We start from the raw sequence: 13,083 nt of genomic DNA on the forward strand, positions 1-13,083 counted from the left end.
AAAAAAGGTAAGGTCCAAATAACAAGAGATTGCTGTGAGAGATTAAACAAGTTGGGCCTATAGCTGATACTCTTTGTCCCTGGCTTTGATTCCAACACTCTGCACAAGAACTTCCTTCCAAGTCCTCAAGGAAAGCTGTTTTCAAGCTCCTGGGCAATAAAACATTGAATATCAATCACGTCCTGTTACTTAGCAAATATGAACTCATCATGGTCACAAATACTTTCAGGAGATCCAACTGTGAGTTGTGAGTTACTAATAACTAACATTTATGTAATGTTGTTTATGGGTCAGGCACTGTTCTAAGTACTTTACATATATTAACTCTTTTAATCCTCTCAATAAGTCTGTAAGATATGTACTATTTACTATTATCACCATTTTACAGATGAGAAAACTGAAGCATAGAGAGTAACTCAACCAAGGTCATATACCTAATAACTCACCAACCTGGAATTCAAGCCCAGGCAGCCTAGCTTCAAAGCCTGAGGTTTTAAAACATAGCTTCGTGCCTCAGTACAGAACATCACAGACAGGACTAATGATTTTTAAAAGCTGACCAAGTTAAAAATATATGCTGGGACTTCCCTGGTGGCACAGTAGTTAAGAATCCTCCTGCCAATGCAGGGGACACCGGTTTGATCCCTGGTCTGGGAAGATCCCACATGCTGCGGACCAACTAAGCCCGTGCGCCACAACTACTGAGCCTGTGTTCTAGAGCCTGCGAGCCGCAACTACTGAGCCTGCGTGCCTAGAGCCCGTGCTCCGCAACAAGAGAAGCCACCGCAATGAGAAGCCCGTGCACCGCAACGAAGAGTAGCCCCAGCTCACTGCAACTAGAGAAAGCCTGCGCACAGCAACGAAGACCTAATGCAGCCAAAAATAATTAATTTATTTTAAAAAATGTATGCTATGTCATGCTACAGTCGCCAATAGCCAGAACTCACAAGCCAGGTAATGAGAAGATACTAAGAAAGCCAGTTTTCTTCTTTATTCATTCTTCTCCCAGGCCTCCCAAATAAATATGAGTTAATACAAGAGAAATGCTTTAAATAGTGCCTGGCACATAGTAAGTGCTCATTACGTGTTAAGAGGAGGCAGTGGTAAAAACAGTAGTGTATGCCTGCTGATCCTGCCTCACTCTAATAGCTGTGATATGCTAGGAACTTCTGATATCTCTACCATCTTTCCCCCTTTATGATTAGAGGAAATGAACCAGGATAATAAATAAATACGGTCCACTGTAACAAATCCTAATGACTCTTCAATTGTGTTATTTTGACCTGACTATATACACACTCCTTGGCTCTCTTTTCTTGGTTTACAAAGACTGGAATGGGGCCAGAAAAAAGCAGAATAAAGCAGCTTTGTAACCTTTTGATTAGTTGCCAAGAGCAGAAGCAAGGTTTGTAAAAGGAACTTAATCAAACTAAACTTTGACTGTCAGATGGAAACTAGAAAAGGATTCTAATGATAAAAGCTCTACACATGACCAAGCGTTGGCAACCTCATGATTCTGTATCACTGCAGTTTTTTAAATGATGTGCCTAGACACAGAGTAAAGGACAGAGGTGACAGTAACAATAATTGGGGCAACAGGGTCTCCCTCTCTCAACTGTTCTGCACTATTATTTAGGTTAAAAGATTAAGAAAATCAAGATATATTTCAGTGAAAAAAAACCTAACAAACCCAAACATCTCCAATTCCCAAAAAACAATATTGGAACAAATCTAGCAGCCACTAGAATTTTTCAAACTGCAGGTTCAACACATTACTGGGTTATCATATCCATTTAGTGGATACCAACAGTTTGTTTTGAATGAAATGTAATTAAACAAAATAAATAGAAAATATTACAATGCATCACCAATAGTAAAAATAAATATTGTTTCATGAAATGTCTGTTTCAATTTTAAATATTAATATGTACATATATGTGTATAAGTACTGGATGACAATGAAAAATGCATCTTATAGTGGGTTGTGATCAAAAAACTTTGAATGCCATTTTACCCAAAGATTTTAAGAAACTGACCAGGGACTTCCCTGGTGGTCCAGTGGTTAAGACTCCGTGCTCCCAATGCATGGGGGCCGGGTTTGACCCCTGGTCAGGGAGCTAGATTCCGCATGCCACAACTAAAGATCTCGCACACTGCAACTAAGACCCCGTGCAGCCAAGATAAATGTTTTTAAAAAATTAAAAATTAAAAAACTGACCAGTCAAAAAGGAGGGAAATATCCACTTCAAGCTACATGTGAAAGAACACTCAAAAGTTTTAGTGGTTCTCTAAATTACAGTTTTTTAAAGGCAAGCCTCTGAAAATGAACAAAAAAGGAAAAAGGAACCATCTGGGCAAGAATCAATAGTTTACCATAGTTATTCCAAATAAGCACCAATTTCATCGAATGAGACGTACCAACACTAAATAAATATTACTAACAGGAGATAAACAGAAATGAGATAAAGCAAAGATTTTCAGTTCATCTAGCTATTAAATACCACACCAACATGACAGATGGTGCATAAGCAAAAGCTCTAGTACTCACTCTCAAGAACACTTTTTTTTTTTTTTTTTTGTGGTACGCGGGCCTCTCACTGTTGTGGCCTCTCCCATTGTGGAGCACAGGCTCCAGACGCGCAGGCTCAGCGGCTGTGGCTCATTGGCCCAGCCGCTCCGCGGCATGTGGGATCCTCCCGGACCGGGGCACAAACCCGTGTCCCCTGCATCGGCAGGCAGACTCTCAACCACTGCGCCACCAGGGAAGCCCCTGAACACTTATTTTTTAATGTTATCTAATCACTGCTTCCTAACCTATAGCAAAGTTAAGAACTGATGAAAAGGAAAAACAGATTTGAAAAACTCAGTGAAGTAATAACACACTGATTACTAGGGTATGTTTTCTAATAAGATATGTATGTACTCTTTTGTATCCTAAAATGTTCTCTAAATTCTGAAATATTTCAAGAAAAAATCATACACATGCATTTTGGATTATGCTGTCAGTAAAGAGAGTGAGATTATCATATTAATATAATCAATCTAGTAGGAAAAAATTAACATCGTTGTGCTAAATTAAAATGCCCTCTTATTTTGAAAAAAGGAGGAACAACAGGTGAATCTGACCTAAATCTTTTTCAACTACTACGGAAACTAAAGAATAAGTTCAATTCTACCTAAGAGCTAATCATTCTAATTTATTCCCATAGTAACAGTGCTGATAACAACAAACTACCAATTTTCCTAAATTCAGTAATTGCTACATTATTAAATTTCAGGTGAAAGGAAACTATTGAAATTTTAGAAAATAAACTGATTATCAAACCCACATATAAAAGAGAGTTGCTTTTGAAACAAAAATCAAATGTTTAAATCAAAGTAAAGAACATTCTAAATACCAGTAAGTAAATCATCATAGCAAAGTTTACACTTTTCAGCTCAATAACAATACTTTTCTGACAGAGGAAAAAAAAAAATCAAGACAAAAGCTACTATTAAAAATCAGTGCACTTAATTAACATGTCTGAATTAATAAAGGGGGTTTAATAGTATATAAGAATGAAAATAAGTAGTATCCCTAACCAAGTGTCACTTCTGACCAGAAACAACAGTTGTTTTTTTGTTAACCAGATTCCATGATTCTCAATTGTATTCAAAAATACTCAGAACACGTAAGTCCCAGGCTCTTCCATTAAGCTGCGCTCAACTGATATAAAATCATCTCCTTCTCTTAGAGATGCAACAAAATTTTTAAATCTGGAAATAATAAAGTACAAAAAAGTAACAGTAATATGATTAACAATATTCTAAATGATTATTTGCATTTTTATTTAAAAAGGAATTGTTTTATGAAAGTACACCTCCTCTTTTCTAAAGTAAAAATAAAAAGACTAATTTAAATGTATTACTCTAAACATGGTAGTCCTAAAGAAATGGATGCACTTAATTTTGTACAAATTTCCAAATCTCAAAATGAGACTAGAGGTAAGTCAGAAATTTCAGCTTTAGTCTTCTGTTTTATATTTCAAAGTTGTTAAATTCATATTGGGGACAGTAAGATTTCAGAGTTCAAGACTATTACATAAATTTATTTAATATTCGGCAAATCAGAGAAAGGGAAAAAATTAATGTCAAGGGGTAAACATTTTAGTAACATAGAATGCATTTTATTAAATAAACTGCCTTTTCTCCAAATAACTCAAAAGTAATTAACTTCCATATGATAATTTTTTTAAGAGGGAAGGATATGGATATTACTTGCTTTCTTAATATGTGGTTTTTGCCATCTAAGAAACCTAGGTAGTAAAGGGTTTGCAATTTGCCTTAAGCCAGCATTTATAAAAGGACCAGGTAAAACCCCTCTCTAACGTTCCCAACCAAATGCAGTATTCTTCTGTGTTTCAGAGAAATGGGATTCTTAAACTGTTTTAACCTATGAAGGAAGAAATCATTAAACTAGTAGAACTTTGTACAAAAAGGTCATGAACTCTGGAGCTAGAAAAACTAAGTTCAAATCCACCTCTCCTGCCAACTAGCTGTGTTACTTTGGGCAAATTGTGTAACTTCTGTGCCTTGGTTTTCTCATTTGTAAATGGAGATAAATATAGTACTTAATTCATAGTGTTGTAAGGATTAAAGCGTTAATACTATATGTAAGCCACTTGGTAACTCCTGGCACAGAGTAAGTGCTACACAAAATGTACTTTTTAAAAAAAATTACTGCTTTACCACTACAGATTTTTACAGTTCAGTTGTGAAAAAGTTTCCCAAATGAAAATTATTTAATTGTATGTATAAAGACATGACTTTATTTATATTAATTAAGCTGTGATACAGATTAATGCAAGAACCTTAAACTCAAATAATGAAATCACTGAGTGTTTTGAAAATAGAAAATCATAAAATCTAGTTAAAAAAATCATATGCCGTTGTACTGATAAGAATTGACACCTTCTTAGGATTAAAGCTTATTTTCATTCTAATATGTTAAGTCTTTTTTTTTCCCTACACCCTGGTGATGCAGGTTATGTTTACTCTTATAGTTTAATTCAGATATATCCAAATAAAGTCAAATCCAGAATCTAAGTGTAAATGCCAGCCTTGTATAATGTCATCTAGTTCATATGAACTGTCTATATATGTAATATAACTGTACATAGTAGGTATTCATAAAAAATTTGCTGAAAGGAATGTATTACAAAGATTATTACTATTTCCTAACTACTATAAAACTATTTGTTTTTATTCCCTAGGAAATAAAAACAAATCTAACTAGTACAGATATTAACCAAGCTAATAAGTTAAAGTGCATCCAACACAATCTGTAGCAAGATCTTTAAGATATTAAACACTGACAGCCTTGGGCTAATCTGTTAATTAACTTACAATAAGTCAGCACTATCCGCAGTTCCTCTTCTGGTTTAAAATACTACTACATATTTAAAAGGGGAAAATAGCAAAGATAAATTTTATGAAGCCCATATTTCAAATATCCTTTTAAATATACTATAAATAATAGAGAAAATACCCTAATTATTTCTACATTTAATAATTAGATACCCTAGGACTTAGGTTAATGGGATCAAATAAAAATATCAAGATGACCATGTCACTGCTGTTTGCTGTGTTCTCTGCCAATAAAACATATCAATAAGGCAGTTTTTGCTTAAGCCATATATTCTGTACAAGAACATGCACCTGTATTTTTAAGTTAATGTGCAGATAGAAAGTCCACATATTTTTCCACTTTACTATAAATATTACAATTCGGCCCCTTGGTATAAACCAATTAAATGAATGTATTGGAGACGCAAGAGGGAAGGGATGTGGGAACAGATGTATATGTATAACTGATTCACTTTGTTATAAAGCAGAAACTAATACACCATTGTAAAGCAATTATACTCCAATAAAGTTGTAAAAAAAAAAAGAATGTGTTGGAAAAAATAAAAACTATTCTTAATATCCTTAAATACATTTGGAACCTATTTCTATGTTGAACTATATTCTATGTTGAACAATTCTGAACTATTCTTCCTCCATTTAAATCACAAAGAAGTTAAAATATCCTGCTATTATATGCAGAACACAAAAATCTTTTAGACAACTACCAAAAAAGAAGTTCTATGAGCCTTTTGTCTGTAAACAAAACAAAAAGAAAGAAGTCATGGAGTGGCTTAGGCAAATCACAGAAACCATCATACTGCAAGGTACAAATGACCAGGACACTGTAAAAATTTAAAATTTTTAAAACTGCATTTTCCTTAAAACATGTCCTAGGGTTCAAGGATAAAAATTAAAATATGTAAAACAAAGTACAGTAGCAAGTAAAATGACAAAATATAACAATCAAAAATAATCAAACAAAAAAACCCTGCAGGCATAAAACTAATATGCATAAATGTATTTTAAATTGAGCCATCAGGGTTACAAACTAAGACTGCCAAACTAAAGCAGAAATTTTTATAGAAAACCGACAGTCATTCCACTCCTGAGCTTTAAAAACAAATACACTATGTTGTCTCTAGTGATATTTTTTCCTTTGGCAGCTAAGCAAGAGGTGTAGGCTTTTCAGTAATTAGAAAGTCCATCACTGTTCTGTACAAACAATAGGACCATGAATACAACTGTTCCAATGAGACCACAGGATGTTCGTTTCACGTAAGAGCTTTTATGCAGAATTTGTATCATAATAGGCCAAAGAGATTTTAGAAGAAAAGAGAGCGAGAAAGAGACTCCCTAAGACTTTTCAACTTCTACTTCTGTACAACACAGTTTCTTTCTGGAGTCCCTCTTTGAAGGCAAAATGACTTCGGCCTTGAATTTTAAATTCTGCATCATAGATTTCTTAACCTAAAATGTTTATTCCTATGACATAAATTTTTTGAAATGAACCACTAAATACAATATTGTGCTCTCCAGCCTACAGCTTTGAAAGAACTAAAACCCATTTCTCTAAACACATGAATAGGACTTATTTGTGAAAAATGACAAATTGGGGAAAACACCACCAATTTAAACCGTGATTTCCGTATTTTATAAAACAAAGGGATAAGTTTGAACTGTTATGGTTCCCTCCAGCTGTGAACTATAGAAATCAATCTAGATTTAAACAGACATGCTGAAGAAGTAAAAAGTTCAGAAATGAAAAAGGTTGAAAGAGGGCCTTGCAGCAATCCAAATATGGGTATGTATGTACAAATAAAAAAAGGGTCCACCAGCCTGGAGGTAAGAAAACATAGAGTGTCAGCCCATATTCATTGGGGTTAGTTTTTAAAGATTGGGAAATGATGAGGCCAGGATGAACAGAAGCTAGAGTTTCCAATGTAGGTGCTGGGGAGGAAGTACTAGTAAGGAGCTTTCAAAAGGGCTTCCCTCAGCAGTGAAATAAGTCCTGAAAGCCAACCAGAAGGGTCCTTCTCTGTGGCTTCTAGGACTAATACGGCCAAGCTCCAAAGTCCTTTGCTAAAAACAGCTGAAGGGATCAGCCCAATTTTGGAATACGCCAAGGTCTATGCTATGCTTGCATATGTATATGTCTCATATAATGAGGGAGACTTTTCTATAACTTATTAGTCAAAAGAAAAGCATATGCTAAAAGCTGTATTTATTCTGTTCACTGAAGTACTAAATTTTAGAGCACACTTTACATGAGAACAGAAACTGATCACACAAAAACATTTGTAATCAAATGCTAGACATACACCATAAATATTGGAAAGACAAAAATAAAAATTATCCAACTCTGTGTCTCAAAATATACCTCAGATAACAAATTTTGGAAAACAGGACACTAACCGTTATTAAAACTAATCCCTTCATTTTAGAGATGACTAAAAGCCTACAGAGACATTTAAGAAATTTACGAGAAACTGAAGTCTCAAAATGAGAAAAAGATGGTTTTAAGACGGTGAAAACAGTAAAGAAAAAAAGAGTCAGAAGAATATGCTAAGTAATAAAGTAATGTGATGTCTGGTCTATGAAGAAACAAGAAGAAAAACAGAAAACTTGTCAATACAGTAACAATGAAGAAACAATGTATAAGAAGCAAAGATACACATGCACACTGAGTTCAACTAAAGAAAATGTACTTCGAAATTACTATAATGAACTATTTAGCAGAAATTTTTTCAGTAACAGTACACTAAAATTTTTGGCAATAAGCTTAAAAATCTGGGGCTAATAATCTCCCAAGAAACTCTGTCCTCCATCATAGCAGCTGTCCTATAAGTAAAGCCCGTGCAGAAAACAGAGCTGATCATCCCAGAACATCCGCATTTTTGCCTCAGCTGTGCATATCCATTCTCATGGTATAGAGAACAAGAAAATGACGTCCTCATGACCTGTCGATTAACAAGATGACTCAAGCCCAATCTACCAGCAATTCCGAGTGCCTGCCACCTGTTAGCCTGCTCTAGCGAAAGCCCCCAAAACTGTGCTCCAGCGAAGAACTGGGAACGCCTTTCTTGTTCCCTGATCATGGAAACTACCAGAGTTCAGTCTAACCCAGCGCCTTAAGGAAAACTTCCCCCAGGCCGGGTAAATCTGCCCAGATCCGGGATTGGGCAAAGGCCTCCTTTAGCGAAGAAAAGGAGGGAGAACCCTAGGCGAAGCACAAATGTCACCTACTCGTCCCGGGAGGGGTAGGGGTCAAGGATGAAGAAAGTTGGAGAACCAGGACCTAGGACCCCAGAGAGAGACAGGCTCAGTTTCGCAGTGGAGCAGGGTGAGCACAACGAGGAGGTGGGCCGTCCTGCTGGGTGAAAAAACAGCAAGATCCCAGGATCAACGGTCGGGGAAGAGAGGTGCTAAAGTTAGAGTAGGGGGAAAAACCGAGGGGCAGTGGCTTAGGGAAGCGCTGAGGCGAAAAGGCAAGAAACCAGGGCTTTTAAAAGGCGGATGAGGCGGAGGAAAAATAGCAAGGCGAGAGGTGAGCGGCGACAAAACAGGCTCAGCTGAGGGGAAAGAGGCGAGGCCGGCGTCGGGGGGAAGGAATGAAATGAGCTCAGGAAGCATTGCAGGGACAAGGGACAGGCAAAGAGAACCCCCACCCACAGGGGCCGGGACACAACTCTTGACCCGTCCCTCTACAGGCTGTATTCGACCGGCCGCACTCAGACCCTGTCGGCAGCGGAGACTCACCCAAAGGCTGCAGAGGCCCCACAGCAGGACATGGGGACAGGTCCAAACACACAGGAGAACCAAGCGGCTGCAGGAAACGGCAGCGTTAGTGTGACCCGGATGCGCATCCCTAGAAACCGGAAGTTGGCGGCCAGGGTCATCACACAATCCACACCTCGTTCCAACAGAAGCCTTTGGGCGCATGTGTCAGGCCTCATGGGGAGGGGCGGGGAAGCGCCTAGACCCCGCCCACTCGGCCGTCCCGGGAGCCCCGCCCCTGGTTACGGCCCTCCCGGCCCCTCGGTGGTGCTTGGGAGGGGCAGGTTGGTTCATACGGCTCCTGGTTACCACTGGGGCCTAAGCAGCCCCGGTTAAAAAAAAAAAATACTCAGCACTCATGTTTCAAGAAGGTGTTTCAAGTTGCGTGTAATTCCTTTCTCTCTAAAGCGAAAGTGAAATGTTGGACGTATTTGGTAGATTTAGAAAAACTGTGGGAGGAAGAATCGCTAGGAAATTCTGGAAGGCATTTGGAGGGGAGGCTAGCCCAAGATCATGGTTTTATTCCGGTATTAGTTTATTCCTAATATTGTATTGAGCTACCAGTTAACTTCTATTTCGTGCACAATATTTTATGTAATAATTTAATCAGAAACAAGGTTTTTAAATGCTTCGTTAACGTTAAATTACCCCAGTATGGAAAAGGAGCAGGGTTGAATTAAGGTTTTGTGGGGGCCTGAAGTTTATTCAATTCGGGGGCTCTCTTTAAGGAAACCCACAATTACAAATACAATATTAGGTCTAAAAATGAATCTTTAGTGTTACCAAAGAAATCACAAATCACAAGTTTTTAAAATTTCATAAATAACACAAAATCCAGAAAAAGTAAACACTATTAGTTGATACACCTCTAAAGTACGTTTTTTTCCTACATTTTTTGGCTGTATCTTCTTTGATCACCTTTTCCTATGACAATTTACCAAGCAATATCATTTACCGAGATCCTTGACTCCTGTCTCTGACACCATACATCTAAATCATCTGCAAATTCTGCAGGATCTACCTTTAAAATCTGTCCAGATTACGACAATTTACTGCCTCTGTTGGTATAAGCCACAGTTAATGTGTGGCCGATTGCTGTTTTTTTGTTGTTTTTTTTTTGCAGTACGCGGGCCTCTCACTGTTGTGGCCTCTCCCGTTGCGGAGCACAGGCTCCGGACGCGCAGGCTCAGCGGCCATGGCTCACAGGCCCAGCCGCTCCGCGGCACGTGGGATCTTCCCGGGCCGGGGCACGAACCCGTGTCCCCTGAATCGGCAGGCGGACTCTCAACCACTGCGCCACCAGGGAAGCCCCGTTTGCTGTTTTTATACACTTGCCCTTCCAGGGTCTATTAACACAGCAGCAGTGGGCTCCTGTTAAAACCTTAATCAGATCAGGTCCCTCCTCCAGTGGATTCCTATTTCAAAGTGAAAACCAGAATCCTGCATAAGCCTAGAGGACCCTCAAGACTTGGCAGTACAAATAACCTCATCTCCTACTCTTTCCATTATCCCTCTTTTCAAGGCACATTGGCCTCTTTGCTATTCTTCTAACCTGCACATAGACTCAGGGTATTTGTGCTTGCTGATCCCTCTGCCCAGAATGTTCTTCCTCCAGATAACTGCATCTTTCACCCTATCACTTCCTTTACATCTTGGTTCAAAAGTCACCCTCTCAATGAGAACTTTCCTAACACTATATTTAAAATTAAAGTATTACCCACAAAAATAAACTCAAAATGGATTAAAGACCTAAATGTAAGGCCAGACACTATAAAACTCTTAGAGGAAATCATAGGCAGAACACTCTATGACATAAATCACAGCAAGATCCTTTTTGACCCACCTCCTAGAGACTTGGAAATAAAAACAAAAATAAACAAATGGTACCTAATGAAACTTAAAAGCTTTTGCACAGCAAAGGAAACCATAAACAAGATGAAAAGACAGCCCTCAGAATGGGAGAAAATATTTGCAAATGAAGCAACTGACAAAGGATTAATCTCCAAAATTTGCAAGCAGCTCATGCAGCTCAATATCAAAAAAACAAACAACTCAATCCAAAAGTGGGCAGAAAACCTAAATAGGCATTTCTCCAAAGAAGATATACAGATTTCCAACAAACACATGAAAGGATGCTCAACATCACTGATCATTAGAGAAATGCAAATCAAAACTACAATGAGGTATCACCTCACACCGGTCAGAATGGCTATCACCAAAAAATCTACAAACAATAAATGCTGGAGAGGGTGTGGAGAAAAGGGAACACTCTTGAACTGTTGGTGGGAATGTAAATTGATACAGCCACTATGGAGAACAGTATGGAGGTTCCTTAAAAAACTAGAAATAGAACTACCATATGACCCAGCAATCCCACTACTGGACATATACCCTGAGAAAACCATAATTCAAAAAGAGTCATGCACCACAATGTTCACTGCAGCACTATTTCCAATAGCCAGGACATGGAAGCAACCTAAGTGTCCATCAACAGAAGAATAGATAAAGAAGATGTGGCACATATATACAATGGAATATTACTCAGCCATAAAAAGAAACAAAATTGAGTTATTTGTAGTGAGGTGGATGGACCTAGAGTCTGTCCTACAGAGTGAAGTAAGTCAGAAAGAGAAAAACAAATACCGTATGCTAACACATATATATGGAATCTTAAAAAAAAAAAGTGGTTCTGAAGAACCTAGGGGCAGGACAGGAATAAAGATGCAGACGTAGAGAATGGACTTGAGGACACAGGGAGGGGGAAGCGTAAGCTGGGATGAAGTGAGAGAATGGCATGGACATATATACACTACCAAATATAAAATAGATAGCTAGGGCTTCCCTGATGGCGCAGTGGTTGAACGTCCGCCTGCCGATGCAGGGGGCAGGGGTTCGTGCCCCGGTCCGGGAAGATCCCACATGCCGCGGAGCGGCTGGGCCCGTGAGTCATGGCCGCTGAGCCTGCGCGTCCGGAGCCTGTGTTCCGCAACGGGAGAGGCCCCAACAGTGAGAGGCCCGCATACCGCAAAAAAAAAAAAAAAAAAAAAAAAAAAAAAAAAAAAATAGATAGCTAGTGGGAAGCAGCCGCATAGCACAGGGAGATCAGCTCAGTGCTTTGTGACCACCTGGAAGGGTGGGATAAGGAGGGTGGGAGGGAGACGCAAGAGGGAGGAGATATGGGGACGTATGTATATGTATAACTGATTCACTTTGTTATACAGCAGAAACTAACACACCATTGTAAAGCAATTATACTCCAATAAAGATGTTTAAAAAAAATTAAAGTATTACCATCCTCCCTGCACTTCCTAGCCCAGTTCCCTCACTTAATTTTTTTATAATAACATTTTTCCCGTCCAACAATTTGCTAGTGAATTTGGTTTAACATCTTGCCCCCACCCCCATCGCCCTCCCCTTCCTCCCCCCACCAGAATGTGAGCTCCATGAGGGCACGCATGTTTGTCTGTTTTGTTCACAGATGTATTTCAGTACCAGAACAGAACCTTGCATGTGGAGGGCACCCAATAAATGTTTGTTGACTAAAAGGATCAATTGCTCATTTACTTTGCTTCTGCTCATCCAAAACCATGCAAGCTGAGCCACCAACTCCACCAGGGGGAGTACATGAGTAACCAATGTGATATCCCCAGAAAAGTTTTTCCTAAAGCATATACATACACATAATTCTAAAACACACCTACAAGAAAGCACACAAATACCTCCCCAGAGCAAAGAATGCTGGCCCTACTATCAATAAAAACCCTCCAATGTCTTCACAGTCCCTTAAGAATAAAACCCAAGCTCTTTACTATGGTCTACAGGACCCTTCTTGGCCTGCCCTTCCTAACTCTCTGATGTAATTTCCAGCCTCCCTTACCCTCACGTACAGCCATCCTGTTCTTCTTTGTGCTTCTTGTACAAACC

The 13,083-nt window shown here is 38.7% G+C and overlaps 1 protein-coding gene across 6 annotated transcripts in view; it reads right to left on the reverse strand.

Annotated features, from left to right (window-relative positions):
* Window positions 1-9,226, reverse strand: part of EYA3 (EYA transcriptional coactivator and phosphatase 3) — a 104,439-nt gene extending 95,213 nt beyond the window's left edge. For all 6 annotated transcript variants that reach the window (XM_060089251.1, XM_060089252.1, XM_060089253.1 and 3 more), the window contains exon 1: window positions 9,142-9,226. The gene's annotated coding sequence lies outside the window, so the exon portion shown is untranslated. The remainder of the gene's footprint in view (window positions 1-9,141) is intronic.
* Between the last annotated feature and the right edge of the window lie 3,857 nt (window positions 9,227-13,083).

Source organism: Mesoplodon densirostris, chromosome 2 (assembly GCF_025265405.1).
Source record: "Mesoplodon densirostris isolate mMesDen1 chromosome 2, mMesDen1 primary haplotype, whole genome shotgun sequence".
Lineage (NCBI taxonomy): Eukaryota > Metazoa > Chordata > Mammalia > Artiodactyla > Ziphiidae > Mesoplodon > Mesoplodon densirostris.